The sequence below is a fragment of the Suricata suricatta genome, chromosome 9, assembly GCF_006229205.1.
Source record: "Suricata suricatta isolate VVHF042 chromosome 9, meerkat_22Aug2017_6uvM2_HiC, whole genome shotgun sequence".
NCBI lineage: Eukaryota > Metazoa > Chordata > Mammalia > Carnivora > Herpestidae > Suricata > Suricata suricatta.
The window spans coordinates 45,389,169-45,406,638 of NC_043708.1; positions in this window are offsets into that span (position 1 = coordinate 45,389,169).

The window sequence follows — 17,470 nt, forward strand, 5'->3', positions numbered from 1 at the left end:
GTGATAAAAAAAACCTCAAGAGCCTAAATGTCCACTGATGGATGACTGGATAAAGAAGATACACATGATGGAGAGGCTCCTGGGTGGCTCACTCAGTTGAGCATCCAATTATGGCTCAGATCATAATCTCCTGTTTGTGAGTTTGAGCCCTGTGTCAGGCTCTGTGCTGACAACTTGGAGCTGGAGCCTGCTTCGAATTTTGTGTTTCCCTCTCTCTCTGCCTTCCCCACCTCTCTCCTACAAATAAACATTAAGATACACACACACACACACACACACACACACACACACACACACACAATGAAATATTACTAAGCCATAAAAGAAGTGAAATCTTGCCATTTGGGAAAACATGAGTGAATCTTGAGGTTATTATGCTAAGTGAAAGAAGTCAAACAGAGAAAGACAAATACCATATGCTTTAACCTATGTGTGGAATCTAAAAAACAAAACAACACAAGTGGACAAACAAAACAAAAAACTCATAGAGAATAGATTGGTGGTTGCCAGAAGGGAGAAGAGTTGCAGGGCGGGCAAAATCGGTGAAGGAGATTAAGAGCTACAAACTTCCAGCTATAAAATAAATAAGTCATGGGCATATAATGTACAGTGTAGTGACTATAGTCAAGAGTATTGCATTGCAAATTTGAAAGATGCTAAGAAAGTAAATCTTAAAAGTTCCCATCACAAAAAAAAGACATTTTTTAACTTTGTATGGTGACAGATGGCAATGAGATTTATGTGGTGATTATTTTTCAGTGTATATAAATGTCAAATGATTATGTTGGATACCTGAAACTAATGTAATATAGTATGTCAAAGACCCTTTAATTTTGAAAAATCATAAAATTAAAAATTAAACAAAAAGACATCCTGGGAAAACAAAAATGGAGATGCTGAGCATAGACAGCTTTTCTAAGGAGTTATTTTGCAAAGGAGAACTGAGAAAAGGTGTGGTAACCTGCACGGGAATTAAGGTCAAAGAAAGGGTTATTTCTTTTTTTTAATTAATTAATTTTTTTATAGTTTATTGTTAAGTTGGTTTCCATATAACTCCCAGTGCTCTTCCCCACAAGTGCCATCCTCCATGACCAACACTTCCTTCCCCTTTCCCCCTCTCCATTCAGTCCTCAGTTTGTTTTTAGTATTCAAGAGTCTCTCATGATTTCCCTCCCTCCCTCTCCTTAACTCTTTTCCCCCTTCCCCTCCCCATGGTCCTCTGTTAAGTTTCTCATGTTAGACTTATGAGTAAAGACATGGTATCTGTCCTTCTCTGCGTGACTTATTTCGCTTAGCATGACACCTTCGAGTTCTAACTAAGTTGACACGAATGGCCAAATTTCATTCTTTCTCATTGCCATGTAGTACTCCATTGTATATATAAACCACATCTTCTTGATCCATTCATCAGTTGATGGACATTTAGGCTCTTTCCATGTTTTGGCTGTTGTTGAAAGTGCCACTGTGAACATTGCGGTACATGTGCCCCTATGCATTGGCACTTCTGTATCCCTTGGGTAAATCCCTAGCAGTGCTATTACTGGGTCATAGGGGAGTTCTATTGGTAGTTTTTTGAGGAACCTCCACACCGTTTTCCAGAGCCGCTGCACCAGTTTACATTCCCACCAACAGTGTAGGAGGGTGCCCGTCTCTCCACACCCTCGCCAGCATCTATAGTCTCTTGATTTGCTCATTTTAGCCACTCTGACTGGCGTGAAGTGGTATCTCAGTGTGGTTTTGATCTGTATTTCCCTGACGATGAGTGACGCTGAGCATTGTTTCATGTGTCTGTTGGCCATCTGGATGTCCTCTTTGGAGAAGTGTCTGTTCATGTCTTCTGCCCATTTCTTCACTGGATTAGTCATTTTTCGATGTGGAGTTTGGTGAGTTCCTTATAGATTTTGGATACCAGCCCTGTATCCATTATGTCATTTGCAACTATCTTTTCCCATTCTGTTGGTTATCTACTAGTTTTCTTGATTGTTTCCTTTGCAGTGCAGAAGCTTTTTATCTTGATGAGGTCTCAGTAGTTCATTTTTGCTCTTGATTCCTTTGCCTTTGGGGATGTGTCAAGTAGGAAACTGCTGCGGTTGAGGTCAAGGAGGCTGTTTCCTGCTTTCTCCTCAAGGGTTTTGATGGTTTCCTGTCTCACATTCAGGTCCTTCATCTATTTTGAGTTTAGTTTTGTGTATGGTGTAAGAAAGTGGTCAAGTTTCATTCTTCTGCATGTTGCTGTCCAGTTCTCCCAGCACCACCTGTTAAAGAGGCTGTCTTTTTTCCATTGGATACTCTTTCCTGTTTTGTCAAAGATTAATTGGCCATACATTTGTGTGTTCAGTTCTGGGCTCACTATTTTATTTCATTGGTCCATGTATCTGGTTTTGTGCCAATACCATGCTGTCTTGATGATGACAGCTTTGTAGTAGAGGCTACAGTCTGAGATTGTGATGCCTCCCGTTTTGGTTTTCTTCTTCAATATTACTTTGGCTATTCGGGGTCTCCTGTGGTTCCATACGAATTTTAGGATAGTTTGTTCTAGCTTTGAGAAGAATGCTGGTGCAATTTTGATTGGGATTGCATTGAAAGTGTAGATTGCGTTGGGTAATAGTGACATTTTAACAATGTTTATTCTTCCGATCCATGAGCACGGAATGTTTTTCCATTTCCTTGTGTCTTCTTCAATTTCTTTTATAAGTTTTTTATAGTTTTCATCATATAGGTCTTTTACATTCTGGGTTAGGTTTATTCCTGGTTATTTTTGTTTTTTTTTTGTGTGTGATTGTGAATGGGATCAGTTTCTTGATTTCTCTTTCTGTTGCTTCATTATTGGTGCATAAAAATGCAACCAATTTCTGTAGATTGATTTTGTACCCTGTGACTTTGCTGAATTCATGGATCAGTTTTAGAAGGCTTCTGGTGGAGTCGATTGGGTTTTCCATGTAGAGTATCATGCCATCTGTGAAAAGTAGAAGTTTGACTTGATCTTTGGCAATTCTGATGCCTTTTGTTTCCTTTTGTTGTCTGCTTGCTGATGCTAGGTCTTTCAGCACTATGTTAAACAGCAGTGGTGAGAGGACATCCTTGTCGTGTTCTTGATCGCAGGGCAAAAACTCTCATGTTTTCCCCATTGAGGATGATATTAGCTGTGGGCTTTTCATAAATTCCTTTTATAATGTTTAAATAAGTTCCTTCTATCCTGACTTTCTCGAGGGTTTTTATTAAGAAGGGATACTATATTTTGTCTAATGCTTGTTCTGCATCTATCTATAGGATCATATGGTTTTTATCTTTTGTTTTGTTATTGTGATATATTACATTGTTAGATTTGTGAATATTGAACCAGCCCTGTAACCCAGAAATAAATCTGGTGGATAATTCTTTTTATGTGCTGTTGAGTTCGATTTGCTAGTATCTTGTTGAGTATTTTTGCATCTGTATTTATTAAGGATATTGGCCTGTAGTTCTCTTTTTCTGTTGGGTCTCTGGTTTGGGAATCAAAGTGATGCTGGCTTCATGGAATGAATTTGGAAGTTTTCCTTCTGTTTCTACTTTTTGGAGTAGCTTGAGAAGGAGGGGTACTAACTCTGCTTTAAATGTCTGAAAAATTCCCCTGGGAAGCCATCTGGCCTTGGGCTCTTATCGTTGGGAGATTTTTGATAACTAATTCGATTTCTTCACTGGTTATGGGTCTCTTCAGATTTTCTATCTCTTCCCGTTTGAATTTTGGTAGTGCATGTGTGTTTATCAATTTTTTTATTTCTTCTAGGCTGTCCAGTTTGTTGGCATATCATTTTTTCATAGTATTCCTTGATGATTGCTTGTGTTTCTGAGGGATTTGTTGTAATAGATTCATTTTTATTCGTGATTTTGTCTATCTGGATATTTGCTCTTTTCTTTCTGAGGATCCTGGCTAGAGGTTTATCAATTTTATTTTTTCAAAAAAACCAACTTTTGGTTTCATTGTTCTAGTCAACTGTTTTTTTTGGATTCTATATTGTTTATTTCTGCCTTGATCTTTATTATTTCTCTTCTTCTGCTGAGTTTGGGGTGCTCTTGCTTCTCCCCTTCTAGTTCGTTTAGGTGCTCTGTTAGATTTTGAGAGTGCTCTTTTTCTAGTTTCTTGAACTAGGCCTAGATTGCAGTATACTTTCCTCTAGGGCTGCCTTTGCTGCATGCCAGAGAGTTTGGATCGTTGTATTTTCATTTTCATTTGTTTCCATATATTTTTAAATTTCTTTAGAGGAGAGTTCTTTTGTTTCTTCACTTTGGCTAGCTTTCTGTCTCTTGTCAGTTTTAAAAACTTGTTATGCACTCTGCACCTGCAAGTACTGCTGTATTAAAGGAGACTCATTGACTGTCCAGGGCCTGTCCATTTGGGAAGTGTTCTTTTAAATGTGTCTCTTGTTGAGACTTTGGTTATTTTATTTCCCTACTTGTAGTTATATTTGGGACTCTCCACCTTGTGTACTTTGGCATATTTCTTGAGTTACCCCTGGAAAGGAAAACAGACAAGCAGGGAACAAAAGCACACAAACACACAAGCAAACCATTGAAAGGAAAAAAACCAAACCGAAACAAAAACAAGAAAGACAAAGGACAGTCTAAAAACATAAAACCAGAAATCGCATCTACAAATAAAGAGGAGAGTGATGATAGAAGCGCATATACAAAGAGAAAAATGACAGGGATGGGGAGAAAGAGAAGTTGAACATTGACCAGGCAGAGAGACTAAAAACCTTAATTCAGATAAAGAAAAAGGAGAACACAGCAGGAGGTAAGGAGAAAGGAAAAGGAAAAAAAAAAAGAAAAGGAAAAAAAATGAAGATAATGTTACCCAGAGAAACTATATAATCTGATTGTTTCAGAGAGAGAGAAAGGAAGGTAACCATGGAGATAGAACAGGCATCAAGCGAATGAATTATGTATGCCTGTTTAAGCAAACCTATAACCAGAATACCCGGTCCATAGGAGGGGAGAGATAAGGAGGAGATAAGGGAGAATATGTCTGAATAGCAAGGATTGATCTAGAGTAATCACAGCAATGCATCAGTGTTGATCTTGGAAGAGGGGCTGTTTCGGTAATCAGGCTCCTGTAACCAAGCAGCTAAGCAGTGTTGATGGGCATGGTTTGGTGTAGGCGGGTCTCGCCTCCAGTAGTCCTCCCTCAGCCCCTCCTTGGTGGTTGTGGGGAGAAAAATGGTGCCCCCCGCCCCCCAGACCCTCTCAAACCAGGCGTTGCAAAACACTCTTTTGGGTCCGAGCTCACTGTGTCGCAGGCACAGCCAAGGTGGTCCGTGTTTTATGTCGGCGCCCAGCCTTTTCCAGATCTTACTCTGTTTGCATTAATAATGCCGCCCAGAACGTAATCCGCAAGCCCAGGCACTTCCTACCAGGGATTGAGTATGGGACCCGCTCCTCCTGGATTCTACTGCAACAGCGATTCCCTGGCACCGGGCCCAAAGAAATCTCCCAGGGCACCTGGGTGGCTCAGTGGTTAAGCGTCCTACTTCGGCTCAGGTCATGATCTCACATTTCGTGGGTTCAAGCCCGCGTGGGTTCAAGCCTGCGTTGGGCTCTGTGCTGACAGCTACCTCAGAAGCCTGGAGCTTGCTTCTGATTCTGTATCTCCCTCTCTCTCTGACCCTCTTCTGCTCACTCTGTCTCTCTCTGTCTCTCAAAAATAAAAATAAAAAAACATTAAAAGAAGAAAAAAGAAATCTCCACAGCAAGAGACAGGATTTCTCCCTGAAAGCCCTGCAGCTAGAGATGGGATGGTAAGTTTCCTCTCTGGCCCGCGCCCTGCTTTTTTCTTCCTTCCAGACACCATTCTAAGATTCCTCAGCAGCTCTTTTCTCTCTGCATAGGGGCTCCCTCCCCTCTGTGTCTCCATGTCCAAGCCGTTTTTATCTTCCCCAGTTCACAATCACGCACCTATGAGGCTATCTTTTTAGTGGACTCTGTCTCTTTTCCTCCCAGACGCTTGCAGTTCAGAGTCTTTTGGCTTCAGCCCTCCTTTGTCTGAAAGATGTTTGTTGGAAGTACAGAACTCCCTACTTCTCCGCCATCTTGCTGCTGACCAACATCTTTTTTATTGTACGTATAATAATGCGTTTCAAGTCATTAATGATTATAAAAGCATTTTAATTTTTTGTTTAGTATTTTGGGATTTAGGATGTAGGATTTCAGTATTAAGAATGTAAAAAAAAGTGTTATAGGTAATGGACACCATAGGAAAAGTTGAATGGTTTAGGGGTATTACATTAGCTTGATGGATCACAAAGAAGAAATAAACTATTCTCCGTTGCTACTAAGAAAAAATGAAGAAAAAGGTTTAAATTGCAACATGGGTTTCAGTTAAACAAAGTTGTGTGTGTGTGTGTGTGAATATAAATTTTACTTGGAAGTGAAGCATACTTCCAAAGAAAAAGTTGAACATCATTGTGGGAATTTTTTTTTATGTTTGGTGCCATTCTCTCTCTCTCTCTCTCTCTCTCTCTCTCTCTCTCTCTCTCTCTCTCTCTCTCTCACACACACACACACACACACACACACACACACACACACCTGACTCTTGTCCTACTGAGGGGAAAGGAATGAAAGCCACCTGATTGCTTAAGGGCTTTCTAACTTTATGATTACATGAATGTTAACATTTAATTCAGACTAACCTGTGCTTTTGGGACTTTCTATACAGGTCAGGAATCAAAAGACTGACATCCTCACCAGAGTCACACTTAAGCAAATAGTTTTGCACAACATTTCTTAGAACACTTGTTTTCCTTTGTTTTAGTCTGTTTTTCTTTCCCTGTCATTAGTATTTCAAGCATACAACCAATCTGTTATCTCTTGACATTTTCTCCTAAAATATGGCTTTTCTGTTGTTTTGTTTTCAGCACATGTATCATGGGCAGGAAGCAAAGGAAATGATCCTTCATGGACCACTATCATTTAGTGCAGTGTGGTTTCTTTTGCCACATGTTTTTTTTTTAAATTTCACATTTGCACTAATTTTATTAGTACTTCTCCCAGCCTAATGCATATTACTACTGGTGCTTTACATTTGAGGAAATTGCAAAATATCACCAGTGAGCTGGAAACAGAGAAACAATGGAGACTCATGGCACTGCACTTTCTAGAAAGGTCTTAGTTTTCAGTAACTGTATTATTAGAGGAGGTAATTAAGAGGACATGACCTCCAGTTGGCTCACAAGCAGGACCTGGACAATTGGAAGCTCCTCACTCCCTCCTCTTTCCTTGGAATGTATGGAAATCTGCCTTTTTTTTCCCAGAGGGAATTGTCCCAAGGACATAGCCTTGAGATAGCCATGGTCTGTTGAGACCATCTGCACAATACACATGAATAAACCCAGTTAAGGCCTCCATATAAATGTTTAAGATTTGGAAAGTGTGTATGGAGATCTTCCCATCTTGAGGCCACCCAAGACAAACCTTGTAAGTAAGTTCCTTTGTTTATTAAATCTGCCACCTACCAACCTGGTATGGTCTACTTCTTTCTTTCTTCTCTCCTTGCCTTCTGTGTATGGGACCAGTTTGTGAATGAACAATTGGTGAGCCAGCCAGGAGACTGGAGCAATAGGCCTTGGGAAGGAAGCAACCACAAAGGATATCCTGAGTTTGCCACTCAGCTATTTTGGAGCTGGCAGGCAAAGCAGGTGAGTAGGAAAGTAAGTTGGAGACCTTAGTGTGCCATTTTAGCAAAGCTTGGAAGGCACAACCTTCCACAGATGAAGGTCTGAGCATTGGAGACAAAGTCTGATTAAAACACTAAGAGGCAGAATCTCTAGAAAAGTGAGGAGAGCAAACGGAAGGATGTTGTGATCAACAATAAAATAGCTGGACTGCTCTGTGCCGTCTAACCCCAAATACAAAGAAAAATTGTAAGTAGCAATTACCCTAGACTTCTGATAATAGAGAAATACACTCCAAAACCCCTAGAAGAAATTTGCATTCTTTCTCTGACCTCTGAAGTTGTTTGTAAATCTTATCATATCTGAGACGTAAACACCCCAAAAGGTAACAAAACAATGTCCTCAGAGACTGAACAGGGAAAGAGGGAGAAAGAGGCTTTGTAAAATATAGACTGCTATAGAAGCTCCCTGGTCCAGAAATCTAGTCCACAGCTCCATAAGATTATTCATCAAGAGCAAATTCAAATCTTAAAAGTCTTCGCCACATATATTAGTAAAAAGCTTTAGCTCTGAGAATGGGTACCTGACTCATGGATAAAGTTTTGGAATGAGAGCTGTAGGGTCCCTGTTTGTGTCTGTAGGTATGCATATGTCTGTGGATATGTGTTTTATATATATATATATATATATAATGTGTTTTTTATATATATATATATATATATATATATATATATATATATATAATGTTTACTTGCCTCCAGAGGGTATTGCCAAAATTATTTTGTAAAGAGCTCTATTTGATTGTCTTGAAGAAAAATAAGCTTTAATATCAATAGTGTGCTTATGTAAAACTGAAACTTAATTTTCTTTCATCTGCTATAAAGACAAGATTTTCTTGGACTGTTGGTCAGTTCCTAGGATAGTGAAAGGTTTTCCTCTACCTTTTAAGTAATCTGCCTGGAAAACAAAGATTCTATGTTTTATCAGAATAAGTTCCTGTGCTTCATGTTGTCTTTATGAGGTCTTTGATTACTTAAAAGTATTTTCTGTTAAAAGAGCAAAGTAGTTTGTGTTTTGTTTTTTTAGCCATAGTGTAACTTTCTGTATCTGCCTTTGAAGTCTTTGTCACTCTCATTAAATAGATAACTAAATATTGTTTCACGGTGACTTAGGATCCTATTTAGTCAAGTATTTTTAAACTTTTTGGTATTTTGACAAGCTTCCTAAAAATGAAAAAATTTTAATTTTTTAATGTTTATTTATTATTGGAGAGAGAAAGAATGAATATGAGCAGGGGAGGTACATAGAGAGAGAGGGAGACACAGAATCCAAAGCAGGCTTCAGGCTCTGAGCTGTTAGCACAGTGCCCAACATTGGGCTCAGATTCATGGACCATGAGATCATGACCTGAACCAAAGTTGGATGCTTAACTGACTGAGCCACCCAGGTGCCCCATAAAACTGAATTTCTTAATGAAGTCTCATTGACCTTGAACTAACTTCAGGATTTTCTAGATGGTTCCTGGAAAGTCATGTAAGATATATTCTCTCTCCTTATAAAAGAGAGATTAAAGTGTTTAAGCCTATGTGATATGTTAATTTACATGGGAAACAGTCAAATAAGAAGAGATGCTAAACTTTCTTTAGGATATATTTGTATGAAATCCCTAAAAATCTGATGTGTCTTGATATAATTTTATCAGTCATAATTTTAAAATGTATGTCACAGAAATAGCCAAATTTCCTTGCTAACTTCATTATGATGAACTCTTACTAGATCTTTAAGTATGGTTATTTTTAAGTCTTTTTTCATTTACAGACATTTATTGTCTTACTCTGACACTTTTGCAGAAGTGTTCCTGCAAAAGCACATTATCTTCCAAGAGATTCGTGAAAAAGACACTAACAAGTATGTATTTCTGATAGCGAAGATGGACCTCTCCAAGGCCACCTGTACAACCCTACGTACAATAGATCGTGAGGCATTAGCTCAAGACCTGTCCCAGTGTTTCTTTTCCACGTCCACTGCAGGGCACTCTGCAGGCTTCGCTGGAACTGTGAGAGAGAGGATGGGAGGTGAACCCACATAAAATTCAAGGCTCAGGCACAGCTGTAAAGTTTTGGGGAGTCATTTGGTCAGGTGAGGTGTGCATCATCCCAGAAGCCATCATTGATAAGGTGCAAGCCTATCCAGTCCCTAAGGACACAAAAAAGGTTCAAGCCTCTGTAGGGATTTGAGGGTTTGGGAAGAGTTTTATTCCCCACTTGGCATAGCACCTCCATCTCTTATGTTGCCTGATGAAGAGAGGGCATGTGTGGGACTGGATAGCGGAACAACAAGCCAGCTTTAGAAGGGTAAAAATACTGCCGAGGCGGATTAAAGCTCTGGACGTCTCCCACACAGTGCTACCATTTGAGTGAGAAATGTCTGTGACTCCAGAAGGGATGGGTTTGGCACTGTGGCAGAGGCAACAGAAGAAAAGGGTATCCTTAGGATTTTGACCCCAGCTCTGGAAGGGGTGGACCCCCAGTATACCCTCCACAGAGCAACAGCCCCTGCCTCTGTGCACAGTGCTCTCATAGAGGAACAGCATGTTGTGGTAAGAACTCCTCTTCCTCTCAAGGAGTGGGTTGGGAATATACCCCACTGTCCCACTTGGACTAAGTGGCATGCCTGTCTACAGTAGAGAAGCATCCTGTCTGCCAGCCTACTGTCTCCAGAAATGTGGGTGCTGGTAGCCCCTGTAAAGTATGTAGATGCTCTGAATGCCCCTGCTCCTATTCATCTGGTGGCCCCTGCAGCCTGTGGGGAGGGATGGAGGGAAATGCCCACTGATGCCTGGTACACAGATGCCTAGAAATAGGAACAAACCAAAGCAGGCAGTGGGCCAAACTGGGAGCAGTTTGGCTGTTGATCCATAAGTCCTGGACATTAACCCTTTGCAGTGACTGTTGAACTGTTCTAAAGGGATTAACTCTGTGGTTTGGACAATGGCAAGTGAGGGTAGATGATCATGAAAAAAACCCTTGCAGGGTCAGTATATGTGGAAAGACACTTGGATTTGTCCATCTTCTAGGGACTGATGCAATCTTCACCATCTTCCATATCCCAGCTTATAAGGCACTGACACCCCTGGAAATCAGAAAGTTAATGCCCTAGATTGGGTATGAGCCCTAACAACTGACCCTTCAGTAGATACAGCAGAATAGTTGCATAGGAAGGCCATCCGTCATTATGCCCAGGTGAGATGGCATGTTGCCAAGAATGCCAGACTGTCTGTGAAATACAGTGATTTGGGTAATGCAGTCATGTATAGTCATGCTGTCATGCATAGCCTAAACAATGCCTAAGGCAGCTTTCAAAGGACATCCACTAGAGCTCCCAACCTGTGATGGATTGGCAAATTAACTACATTGCCCTTCTTCCTCTGAGTGAGGGTTCTAAACATGCCCTGGTGCCAGAGACACTGTGTCTGGCCAAACCCAAGATTTCCCCTGTTGCCATGCCAACAGGCTGCTACCATTAGGGGATTAGAAAAACTGAGTACCATGTATAGATACCCTCACTGAATATACAGTGGTTGGGGGTCACATTTCAAAGGTCATTACGTGTAAGACTAGGCAAAAGAACATGACATAAAATGGAAGCTCCATCTCCCCTAGAACCTGCAAGAAGCAGGATTGATAGAAAGGAAAAATGGAATATTATAGCAGCAGATTAAATTACTAACAGGTAAAACCACCTTGGCCAGGTGGACTGAAGTACTTTCCCAGGCTTTTTTTTTTTTTTCCTTTTGAGAGGGAGAGAGAGAGAGAGAACTCACACAAGTGGGGTAGGAACAGAGGGAGAGAGAGAATCCTAAGCAGGCTCCATGCCCAGCTCAGAGCCCAGTTCTCGACCTTAAGACCATGACCTGAGCTAAAATCAAGAGTCAGTTGTTTAACCTACTGAGGCACCCAAGCTTTAATACCTTTGAATGAGCAACAAGTAGGGCCTTTTGTCCCATAGGCTAGACTGGGGACCCTTGCTGAGGCAGCCAGTATTGAAAAATTACAGAAGTTGAGAGAAACAGCCATTGCCCTGAGTCTCACTTAGATCAATGTGCTATGCTGCTAAGAACACCAAGCCTAGTTGTGCCTGAAAAGGAGTTACTGACTGGAATTTGCAATGAAACATTCCACCAGGATGGGTGAATTGCTTCAAACCCTGGAGTGAGGGGAAACTACTCAGCACCCAGTGAGATCCCATTGTCCTGCTGCAGGCTAGAACTGTAGAACACACTGTGCCTGGAATGTAACATGCACAATTAAAAGAGGAAAGAAGGTGGGGTCCTAGTCCTGTCCCCAGTCCATCTCCTTGTGCCTGACAATGCTGCCTCTCCTAGCCACCATGTATGGTATGCTCAACCAAGTCAAGTTCCCAAAGCCGCCAACCTACCTCTCCTTGAGGCCAGGAGGGCATGTTCTAAATTCCACTGGTACCTTTAGCCATGATCTTTGTCCCCTCTATTGGCCTGGGGGCATTATAATGTATTTAGAAGCCCTTACTAAATTGACCCAGCAAGCCTTAAATGATAGCCAACAAATACTGCATTTACTGAATAGAGAAATCACTCATATGAAAAGCTCTCCTCCAAAATAGAATGGCCTCGGATATTATTATTGCCTCACAAAGGGACAACTGTGTCATTACCCAGAGTGTTGTATGTTCATACCTGATGAGTCTGCCAATGTATCAGCTCTATTAAATCACATGAGGGCACAAGTGAACACCATGAGTGATCCAACTCCCAGTCTAGGGGACTTAGTAAATCAATAGCTTGAATCATGGGAGTCTTAACTCTTGTTACTTGTTTTGGGAAGCACTTTAGTCTGTGTTTTCTCTTGCATGTGTCTACATTGTTGCTGTGCTGTCTACCTCCAATACAGCAAGATAGCAACCAAACAAGCCACCTTCATGCTAGCAAAACCCCCTGTACTCCACTCAGGGCACATGGTGGGAGAGGAGGACATGTAAGTTTGTAAAAGCCAGTCACAAGGGGCAGAGTATTGGAGGAGGTCATCCAGATGTCATGACTGCCAGTTGATCCTCAAGCTGGACCCAGGCAGCTATAGACTACTTACTCCCTCCCCTATCCTTAAATATACACTTTGCCTATTATTCCCACAGTAAAGGGTGTTCCAAGGTCATAGCCTTAAGAGAGCAGTGTGTTGTTCAGGCCATCTGGACTGAATACATGACTGATCCCAGTTAAGGTCTCTGTGTAAACTTTTAAGATTTGGCAAGCAGGTATAACCATCTATTCATCTTGCAGCTGCCCAAGAGAAGCTTTGTAAGTTCCCTTGCTTAGTAAACCTGCCACCTGCCAATCTGGTATGGTCTGCCCCTATGGTCTGGCATAGACTGTTTGCAAACCAAATTCTATTGCTTTGGATTAACATCAATTAACCAAATATTCTCTAGAGTTAGTATTATAGTGGATGTTGTGTAAGACTCAAAAGAAGGACTTAATTAGTTACACATTTACCACACAGCAAATATTTATTGAGAGCCACCTGATAGGTGTTGGAGATATAATGGAAAGAAACTAAACACAAAGTTTTCAGTCTGGCAAGGTTGGCAGACATAAGTGTTACAAGTGCTATGAAGAAAAGGTGGTGTCAAGTGAATTTATTCAACACACATTTCTTGACCACCTCTTGCTCTGTGTAAAGCATGGAAATTACATAAATTGGGAAGTAGATCATCTGCCCATGAGAGAAGTGAAGCACTAGCTAAAATGTAGGGTGTTTTTGAAGTTGTGAGTAAACAAGTTACGTCTCTGCTGTATGAGTCAAGAATCATCAGGGAGGAAGTGGCAGATATTTCCCTCCTGTCTTCCTACTACCGGCCACCACTAGAGCCATGCCTCACATGGACTCCCATTTCACGGTGGGCATCTGAGAGCTCTGGAGACGGCCTTAGGCTAGTACGTGGGGAGGTCAGAAAAAGGGCCTGCTGTGGAGGGGGAAAAAGGCAGAACGAGAAATCCCCCCAATCAGAGGAGGTTCTGAACAGGCCCAGGTAAGGGATAAGTGTAGATGTAGGTCTATGAAGCCACTTCTGTGAAGGAAAGGGCCACGCTCCTCCTGTGTGCTCTGAAAGTGGGAATTTTGATATTGTTTCCAACTTTGCTCTAAGTCCTAAATCACATGGAGAGCCATGTCTTCTGTCCTCTCAAACAACCATTCATTCAACTAGCTATCAAATTAGCCAAAAACTCACATCTCACAACTGGGCTTTCACATAGAGTTCCTCCTCCATTTTCTCCTTTTGGTTGGTTTTCAATCTTGGATGCACATTTGAATTATCTAGGGAGTATCAGGAAATACTGATGCTCAACCTCTACTGCCTCAGAGATTCTGATTTAAATGGTATGAAGTATGGGCTGATTTTTAAAAGCTCCCCAGGTAATTCTAATGTACTAACAAACTTGCTATTCCATAGTCTGAAAAGTAAGTATGCTCGATATACCATCTAATTCGCTGAAGGAAAGAGAACACTGCTAACCACACTCATCTGTTTGCTTGTTAGGCAAATTATCGAAAGCTTAAATTAGAATTACATAGGGTCTTAAATAGATGGTAGGTTTAGAACTCGTAAATAGTTTCCAGGTAAACGAATAATGAGTTAATAAAGAAGGTGAAATGGTGTTAGCCAGGGCCAGAGTCACAAACAGTCTCCCACATCACCAAGGACGTGCTCCCCAAGGCCCAATCCCAAGACCCCAGAAGAATTAGCTGAGGCTGCTAAAAAGTATAATATGCAGATAGAAAACTAGAAGCAATACCTGGCTGAGGGCATGGCGTATGACAATTACCAGAAGCTCCCTGACCATTCACATATCAAGAGGGGTCTATGGTATGAATGGGATTACCCAGACCTGGGCTGAACTGGGGTGGACTAATGCCCTGGGACCTAGATGCACAGCCAGGAACCGTGTGGACACATTCCCCATGCCCATTTCCTGGAATCTAATGTGTAAGCAGCTCCTCAGCTTCCTGGCCTTCATGCCATTCATGTTTTGGGTCAGGGAAAATTACTCTGTCTACCAGCCCATGGGGTCAAAGTGGTAATTTTGTACTAATCTGCACCTGGAATTTAGAGGTTGGTACTGTTAAAGACCCTGTGGTTTACTAAGAGATCTGAGCAAGCTTTGTGTTCCATGACTCCCTCATTCCTAGAAATGTAACTTTGATAAAGTCCCTAAGAAAACTTTGTCCTTGGGGCACCTACGTGGCTCAGTCGGTTAAGCATCTGACTTCGGCTGAGGTCATGATCTCATAATTCATGGGTTCGAGTCCCGTGATGGGCTCTATGCTGACAGCTCAGTGCCTGGAGCCTGCTTCAGATTGTTTATCTCCCTTTTACTTTCTGCGCCTTGCCTGCTTGCACTCTGTCTCTCTCAAAAATAAACAAGCATTAAAAAAAAACTTTGTCCTTCCCCTTTGCTGTCTCCTCTCCACCAGATTCTCTCCCAAACTTTCCAGTCTGCTTAGTCTCTGAAGATGACAATCTGAGAAATTTATATATGATGAATGACCATTGCCTCACCTATCTTTAGGAAATAAGAATGTAAGTGGTGGAGGTTTGGATATGTGTTATGAGTTTGGAGGGCAGAAGTTGTGGACAGGCCTGGGGAGAGCCTTTCTCTTGTCCTCAGTCCTAGGGCCAGGGAGCCTGGAAGCCCATTTACAAATTTTAATTTATTTATCAGTATAGAGACTTAAAAAAGCTACACTTCTTGGCCACAGATTTCTTTCTTTTATGATCATAGGCAAGTGAAACACATTATTCCTGTGTTATATAAGGAAAAATTCCTATGGGGGTGCCTATGTGGCTTGTTGGTTAAGCATCCAACTTTGGCACAGGTCATGGTCTCATAGTACGTGACTTCAAGCCCCACATTGGGCTCTCTGCTGTTGTCATGGAGCCTGTTCAGCTCTTTTGTCCCCATCTCTCTCTGCCCCTCCTCTGCTCACTCTCTCTCTCTTTCTCTCAAAATAAATGAATAAACTTTAAAAAATTTTAACAAAAAATAATTCATATGAATAATAAATGAATATTTATGGGAAAATCCCACAGAAAGTTCAGTTTTATCTTGGAAAAAAAAGTAAAATGACACATCTTCACAGGAAGGACATCATCTGCTTCTTATAATAAACACTTACCAACACAGCATCCAGAGGACTTAAGGTTTCTCTAAGAATTTTATTTCAGTGGAATATCATAAAAGAATAAAACTGGATATTTATTTTCTTGAGAAAAAATATCAATAGAATGTCTTCTTTGTGGGAAGATTTTTAAAAATCTTCCCCCCCTCCTTGTTTTTAAATTTGATTACATGCTTTATCTGAGTTTTGTAAATTGGACTTCTCTCCCTCCCCCAATAGCAGAAATAAGTCTTTTCTGTGTGGAGGTGTTTTTTTTTCTCTTCCTTTGAAAATAGGCCCTCAAGACAGGATGTGGATAAGAATAGCAAACCCCTGGGGCACCCGGGTGGCTCGGTCAGTTAAGCCTCTGACTCTGGGTTTGGGTTTCAGCTCAGGTCATGATCTCAGAGTTCATGAATTTGAGCCCCACATCAGGCTCTGTGCTGATGATGGTTCAGAGCCTGCTTGGGATTCTTTCTCTCCCTCTTTCTGCCCATCCACATACTGTCTCTCGCTCTCTCTCAAAATAAAGAAACTTAAAAATAAAAAAAAAAACAGCAAGCCCCTGAGAAAGTGGGCTGCACTACTTTAAAATTTCCCCCTATCTTAATCAAAGACTAGCAGTTGAACACAAGTTAAAATTTTCTTCTCCCCCAAATGGTTAACCTCACCTCTGGTAACTTAGCTGGGATATTTTGCCTGGTTGATAAGTGGAAGAATAATGCCATTTTCCTACCCCCTACACACACAGGCACACTCACACACACAGCCTAGCTCTCACTCCTTTTGGCCTCACTGTTTTACCTCCATAGACATTTAAGACAAGTTTGAAAGGGGACTTATCATGAGGTGGCAAAGTCCCAAATTCTCATTCCTTGAGAAGAATGATAGCCAGAAGAGATATCATCTGAAGCTGAATGTTTCCCTTGTGATTGGTTTCTGGGTCGGCCACACCTCAGAGCTTGGGCAGGAGAATGACCAATGACCGTATTCAATAGACAGGTTCACTCCTGATTATGTGGGATAGGGCAGGGCTGTCTAACTTTTGTGTATTTATGAACTTATGGGGAATCTTTTAAATACAGATTTTAGGGGTGGCTGACTGGCCCAGTTGGTAGAGCATGTGACTCTTGATCTTGTGGCCATGAGCTCAAGCCTTATGTTCGTTATAGAGCTTACTAAAAAAATAAAAATATACACATAAAAATAAACTTATAAAAATGTATATAGATTCTAATTCAGCAGGGTTCTGACTAGGGTCCAAGAGTTTGCACTTCCAATAAGTTCCCAGGTAGTGTAGACCGTTCTGCTCTGTGGCCCCCAAAAATGCTTCTACCTGACCTCCTCTTCCTACCTCCTTGCTGTCATAGATTTTAGAACTGTAAGGGGTCTTGAACATCTTGTCTAGTTACCCCTAAAATATTGGCCTGTGGAGTGGCTGCATTAGAATCACCAGGCGAGCTTTCAAAAGCTACATTTCCAGAGGTTCAGATTTGATAAGTCTGTGTGAGGATCCTAAGCATATGTGTTCTTTGAGAGTTTCCAGATCAATTAGAGGAACAAAAAGACTTTGACCCATTAATAATCACCTTATTTTTATCAATATGGAAATAGGCTGTGAGTAGTTAT